This window comes from Xenopus laevis, chromosome 2L (genome assembly GCF_017654675.1).
Source record: "Xenopus laevis strain J_2021 chromosome 2L, Xenopus_laevis_v10.1, whole genome shotgun sequence".
In the NCBI taxonomy this organism is placed as follows: domain Eukaryota; kingdom Metazoa; phylum Chordata; class Amphibia; order Anura; family Pipidae; genus Xenopus; species Xenopus laevis.
The window spans coordinates 86,901,356-86,908,525 of NC_054373.1; the positions used below are offsets into that span (position 1 = coordinate 86,901,356).

Consider the following 7,170-nt stretch of genomic DNA (forward strand, 5'->3'; position numbering starts at 1 on the left):
TTTCTGAAAATCGCCTAAAATTGTTGCAGTTTGCCGCATTTATCACACACACTGTTTTACGTATAAAGAAAAATCACCCTAAATATGGACGTCAGAGGTCTACTAAATAGTTTGATGCCCAATATGCATAGATTTACCAAAGTATGTGGCGTGTACAGACCCCAAATGAAAAACATGCCTATGAATTTTCACGCTAGCCAACTAAGCTGCAGAAAAGAGAGCCCCAACTGTGCGTTATGTGCCATAAGACCCCAAAACTGTAAAAAGACCCCCAGAAACCCATATATTTTTGGAAAGCATATATTCTGGCGAATCAAACTAAGTAAAATAAATCTTTCTATACCAAAGCACCAAACAGCAAAACTATACTAAAGATACATAAGGAACAATAATGCATGGATAAAATTGCAATAAAACCACAAAAATAGCGTAAATCAATGAAATAACAAAATAATTGATCCGGCAGCGTAATTAGTGGCCGAAATCGATTATCCAATAGTCACGCTGTCAAAATAACATGCTTTTAGGCAAAACAAACAGTACAATGAATAAGTAAAAAAAAAAAAAAAAAAACCCTGTTTGTGAGTTTTTGTGTATACATATTTGTGCACTAATAAAAGTTGTCTGAGTGTGCAAATACATGTAATTAAGTGTAAATAAGTGTACAAAATCGACTAAGTGTGCTAAAATAAAAAAATAAAAAATAAAAAAACACAAATTTTTACTAAAATGTTCATGTAAGTGTATAAATGTACTGTAGGTATGTGTAAGTGCAGGTAAGTGTGTAAAAAAAAGTGCACTTACCGTTTTTGTAGCAGGAGGATCGCTGGAACCGAAGGACGACTCCTGGCAGCGTGTCTGCAGAGTTACTGCGCAGCAGGAAGTGACTGGGCGCGTGGTGCGACGAGGAGGAGGTAAGCCAGCAGCAGCAGCGCTTACATTGCGCTTCTGCTACTTTGAAGTCGGATCTGCGACAATCGCGTCGCAGATCCGACTTGACAGCCCCCCAGCCACGTTGCCCAGGGGGCTGTCTACCCTCCTGACTCTCTGCAGAGGCGGCAAAAGCCGCCGATGCAGAGAGAAGGGCTCAGCTGCAAAAGAACGTACGAGGTACGTTCTTGGCAGCCTGAGCCCTGAACCGCCAGCACGTACGCCGTACGTGCTTGGCGGTTAAAGGGTTAAATAGAAAAAAACGCCAGCGTTTTTTAGGACTTGGAAAAATTTTTAACTTTTTTTTGAGGAACTCCTATCTACTCTATTGCACTTCGCCTGGTCTGAGGTGGCGAAGGCAAGTCTGGCGATAGAGGTAATGGTCAGTAAAATCAAAAACCTAGTGAATTTGCATAGTAACACTCTTTCGCCAGACCGTAAATTCGCCTGGCGTTAGAGTGCGAAGTTGCGCCAGAATCTAGCTCCTTGGCAAATTTACGCCAGCTACCGTTAGTAAATTGGCGAAGTGCCAAAATGACGTCACGCTGGTGAATTTTCGCCAGCGATAGTCACTTCGCCCTTTAGTGAATCTGCCCCAAAGTTTCTAACTTAATTGGCTTTTGGCGGAGAGTCCAGAATAGCCTCCAGGTGCAAATAAGATACTTTGTACTTTGTATTTTGAGATAAGCAAATACTAAATAATTTTAACAATTTACATAACATGTCCCTTGGGAAAAGTTAGACTCACAGCTTAAATGACAATTCACCTTCATTAGCAAAACTGTAATAATTTGAAAAAAAACCACAGAAATATGTTCAAGCTTTCATAACCTGCCAAATTTAGTAAAATGAACATGGTAATTAGGGGGTGGGGCCACAAAAATAAGTGTGGCCAAAAATGTTTTGCCGCAAGTAGTATGTTCTTCCCCTGTCTTACACTCCATAAAAACAGACAGGTCCATTGACTCCTGATAGAATTGGCTCTAGTATGTTAGATTGTAAGCTCCACTAGAGCAGGGGCTGCTGTATAATCTATGTAAAGTGCTGTGTAAATGTGTTGGTGCAATATAAATAGCCGATAAACAAGTTCCAATGAGTAAGGTCCTCTTGGATAAGGGCACTGGGCAGGGCTATAGAATATGTAAGTGCTTTATAGCTGCAAGTTGATTATAATAATAAGCTTCTGACTGGGACTTAGAAACCTTTGTTGAAATGGGGGGAAGCAGCTGCTTCCCTCCAGCTGTCTTCGCAGTGCTGAAGTTGGAAAATATGGAGCGCCGTTTGTTCCAAGTATATTGTGTTTACAAAAAAAACCCATTGTTTATGCAAAAATATCCCCAATATATTTTTGGACACAATTTGAATTTCTCAGGGTATATTTGTAATTGTGGCTGTGTACAATATAAATTACTTATGCCAAGTTACACAATTAATAATGAATTCTGTTTTTCTAGATTTAAGTGACAAAATATTACTGGTTACACAAAGAAAGATTACGTCTAATTGATATGTCAACAAAAACAACACTATGCTCCACAAAACAGTTTTTTTCCCTACAAAATCAATAGAAATATCAGCCAAATTACTGAACCAAGAGGAGCAGGTGTCGTCATAACAAGCAACAGTTGGAGTCCATTTACTCGTCTTTTTTTTCACCTTTTTTTTATGGTTCTTAACTGGAAACTGTAGCAAATGGATGACAAATGTAATTCTGTGCTGACATTCTGTGATGTAAAACTAATATAATGATCTTTCTAGGTATTTTGTAGCAGATTATACATTTTAAAAAGCATACAAACCATAAATATAACTTGAACTTATATAGCTATCCCTATTTTATATAACCATAGTCATTGCTATCTGACAGACTCAAGTTAATAAAACACAAGATCTTTATTGCTAGCAAAGATAAACTGTTTAGCCCCAAATATGCAAGAAGGGCACAAAGGTAGGGCGTAGGGCAACATAATTCTAGGGGCAGCATGCCCAACCATCAGTATTGGATGGGGTATTCAAATAACCGTCTCCTGCCAGCCCCATCTCTGAGTGGCAGAGAGTATGTGTGAGACATACATTTACAAGTGGAAAACAGTACATGAGGACCTAACATAAGCTCTATACAAGTATACTGGCTGTATATGAAATTGACCAACTTTATATAGTTTCATCACTGCTGTAGTGACCCTAATAAGCTTTGTAGATGATTGTTAGGCTCCATTAGGGGGAGCTTATGTTATCATTATGTATAGAATTTAAGGGGCCGATTCATGAAGCTCGAGTGAAGGATTCGAATTAAAAAAACTTCGAATTTCGAAGTGTTTTTTGGGCCACTTCGACCATCGAATGGGCTACTTCGACCTTCGACTACTACTTCGACTTCGAATCGAACGATTCGAAGTAAAAATCGTTCGACTATTCGACCATTTGATAGTCGAAGTACTGTCTCTTTAAGAAAAACTTCGACCCCCTACTTCGGCAGCTAAAAGCTACCGAAGTCAATGTTAGCCTATGGGGAAGGTCCCCATAGGCTTGCCTGAGATTTTTTGATCGAAGAATATTCCTTCGATCGTTGGATTAAAATCCTTCGAATCGTTCGATTCGAAGGATTTAATCGTTCGATCGAAGGAATAATCCTTCGATCGTTCGATCGCAGGATTTGCGCTAAATCGTTCGACTTCGATATTCGAAGTCGAACGATTTTAGTTCCTAGTCGAATATCGAGGGTTAATTAACCCTCGATATTCGACCCTTCATACATCTGCCCCCAGGTGTCACACATATAATGAGTTAACATTGGAACTATATTTTACTAGTTTGGAATATTTTACTATACAGAGGGTTCCCTCACCAATGTATAGTTACAGGCCCAGATTTGAAGGCCCCCCTAGCCCTGTGTCTGCTCACATCACCGTTCCCCCAACTTGCTTGCCCCCCACACCTCTCCTTGCTCTCTGGGACCCACTTCCATACACTCCATCTTTCACACTCCCCACACTGCTTTACACCCAACTGATAGAACTGGGAACTGGGGATCTTGTGTTTTATTCAATTAAGCGTTTAGCAGATCTTAATGAGGTGATATTAGCTCTACTCTAATGATGGTAAGGGTTGAAAAATAATGGAAATGGCCCTATTGCCTGAGTTTATCATCTTTATTGCATGCATGCTTTTCTTTAGAAATAAATCTCAGCTACAAAATCCCATGAACATCATTCAGTTTTGCGCCAACAGAATCATTTGATTGATAGAATATTATATATGTCATCCATTTATCTCCAATTATAAAACAATTAAAATAGTGGTAAGAAAGACCAGTAAATTAGTGATGTGCAGGACCCAAAATTTAAAGGACCTGTGGGAATAGCTAGTTTTTGGGGTTTTTTTTCCCCTAGGCTGCTACCTGCAACATGCACTTTCTGGTAACCTGGCATTGCTTGAATATATCTCACCCCCCACCAACTTTAGTGGCAACAAAGAGGAGCAAGTCTGGCAGGGGTATATATAAAGTTAGGGTTGGGCCAGGTGCAGGTTGGAAATGGATGGGTTTGGGTCAGCTGTGGTCAAGTTTGTCACTACAGTAAATGGTTTCCAATTAAAGACTGCTTATTATTGGTTAATAAATACCCTTCTTATTGGTTCAGTAATTTGACTGACAGAGTTTTTTTTCAAAGAATTGATTTTGTGGAATTAAAAATATCCTGTAACAATCATTTATTTACACCTTTAAATCTAGCAAATTTGAGTTAGATACAGTCTTAGTGTCATATATTAGATATCTGTGTAGCTTGGCATACTGCAGTCATTTACAAAATTATCTATTTCGTTTTGTAATATAATTCACTGTGTAAGTAAATGGACACATCTCTGGTTGTGTTACATGGATTTTTATAGATTTTGAGAGACAAAATACAGTTTCAGAAACAGAATACATTTGCATTTACTGACCATAGTTTGTGATATTATAATATACTTTTGTGCACAAACTTGACTTTGTTCTTATTCTTGACTCACAATTACATTAGTACCCTGTGAAAAAAATAATTTTGTGTCCAACAAATACGGGAAATACCTTTGCAAACAGAATATATTTTATTAATATATACTTTGAATAAACAGCATTGGAGAACAGAAACAGAACTGCTAAAAGCTTTAAAATGGCTGAAAATAAAATAAAGTAAATTCAAAAGTGAAAAGATGAACCCTGAGCATTTAGCGAGCTACATTATAATTATATAGTAAGCAGTAAAAGCTCTGTTGCTTTATCACGAAATACCCTACTATAAAAATATTTCTAACCAGAACCAAAAAGAAAGAAAAAAGATTTAAGCATCTCTTCACTGCCTTTTAAAATGTCTTTTGCAAATGCACATTGCAATGAAAATTGAGACAAATGTCTCTCGATACACAGCATCAAAACACAATACAGTTACAGGCATAGGATCCATTATCCAAAATGAGGGTACTTCTGCATAATGCACAGCAACATGCTCTTTAAATATATTTAAACACTGAAGTACTTAGTAATAGATGGATTTGCCACCATACCGGATGCTAGATTAGTTATCATTATGTTAGTATATATATTTGTATATATGTATGTATATACTGTATGTTAGTAATATATCAGCTCACTACACAGCAACTAAATGAGATTAAATTGTACTATATTTAAGTTAATAGGTACAATATGTTATAGAAGCACCTGATGTGAAATCAACGCCCAAGTGTATCACTGTATGGCAGAATACATACTAATCACTAGCATTCTAACCCTGCATTTCTGTAGAAATAATGTGAACTGATGAGCACTATCATTATTTTTTCCATTATTGCCACATTATCCTAGCATAATTGTTATGTACCAAGCAAGACCTGAAAGAGGACTTTGCTTTAATACCCCTAATTCTAGTTTGACGCACACGTAATCATTTCAAGCGGCTGGAATTCAATGGTAGCTGTTTAGCTTTGAATACTGTCATAAATCCATTATATATTCTGGAAAATTCAACCTAATAAATGTAGCTCCACTGCCACACTCTACAGTCATTTTATACACTCTCGGCAGTTAAATCAAGTAATAAGTATCTATGCTGCTTAAGTATCTATGCTGCTCTGTCATGCGAAACATCCTTTCCTGAGTTTGCTGTTGTGCATTGTATTTGAACAAACAAATAGGCAAAGAAATCCATCTTATAACTCACGTGTGGGATCAGTGCTTGCCAAGTAACCAAGCTGCTGCTGATGCTGCTGTTGCTGCTGGAAGATCAGAGGTTGCATGGAGCAAAGTTACTGATCACCTCTAACTTGCTCTGTGTCTCCAGCAGCTCCACCCTTCAGGGATGCTGCCTAATGCTCCTCATGCGAAATTCATGTTCTTCCCACAGCCTGAATTGTGCCCCTGGGGAGAACATTTGCTTCAACAATACACAAAAAAAACAAAAAACTGTGGTTTCTTTGTTATTAGTGTTCCACAGAAAAATAATAGGGAAAACAATCAAGCCTGTTTATATTCACAGAAAATGCAGGTCAATTACATGAAATGGATACATGTATAACTAACAAATGGGACTTTTTTTTTATTTTTAAATCATTACCGCTAGGTCTCATTCTTAGCAGAAAGCATTGTCAAAGTGAAAGAAATACATATATATTTTTTATAATCAAAGGTATCATTTTCCATTTTCTCTTGTGGAGACTACTGGGTAAACACATCCACTTTGTGCCATGGGGAAGCTCTGCTTCTACATAATGTGCTGCTGGGGAAAATGTAGGCTATTACAGAGAATTAGCTACATATATTTTTATTCTTATTAGATACATAAATCAAGAATCTAACTAAACAATTTTCCCCCCACCTTAACATTTATAATCATTGATTATAGGCTAGGACCCTACAGTAGCAGATAACTCCCCCAGGGGCCCAATGCATAAAAGTATAGTTTACTACTATACTATATATATATATATATATATATATATATATATATATATATATATATATATATATATATATATATATATATATATATAAAACTGAAAGGAAATGCCAGGAAGTGGGGCATGAAACGTGTCAGTTATTGATGTACTGTACCAATCTGAATGGCAGAAATTACGATTTTAATGATCCTGGAGATAAGGTGTTTCAACAAAGGTTTCTACATATATGAGTGAAGTAATCGTTGCCTGAAGCTGGGACAAATGAACACGTGACTGCTAGGTCAAATTGGTGAGCTCCACACT

The 7,170-nt window shown here is 37.3% G+C and overlaps 1 protein-coding gene across 1 annotated transcript in view; it reads right to left on the bottom strand.

The window, feature by feature from the left end:
• The window catches only part of LOC108708230 (CUB domain-containing protein), a 43,965-nt gene extending 37,686 nt beyond the window's left edge, over positions 1-6,279 (bottom strand). Inside the window, exon 1 of the mRNA XM_018246710.2 lies at positions 6,132-6,279. The gene's annotated coding sequence lies outside the window, so the exon portion shown is untranslated. The remainder of the gene's footprint in view (positions 1-6,131) is intronic.
• Positions 6,280-7,170: the final 891 nt, after the last annotated feature.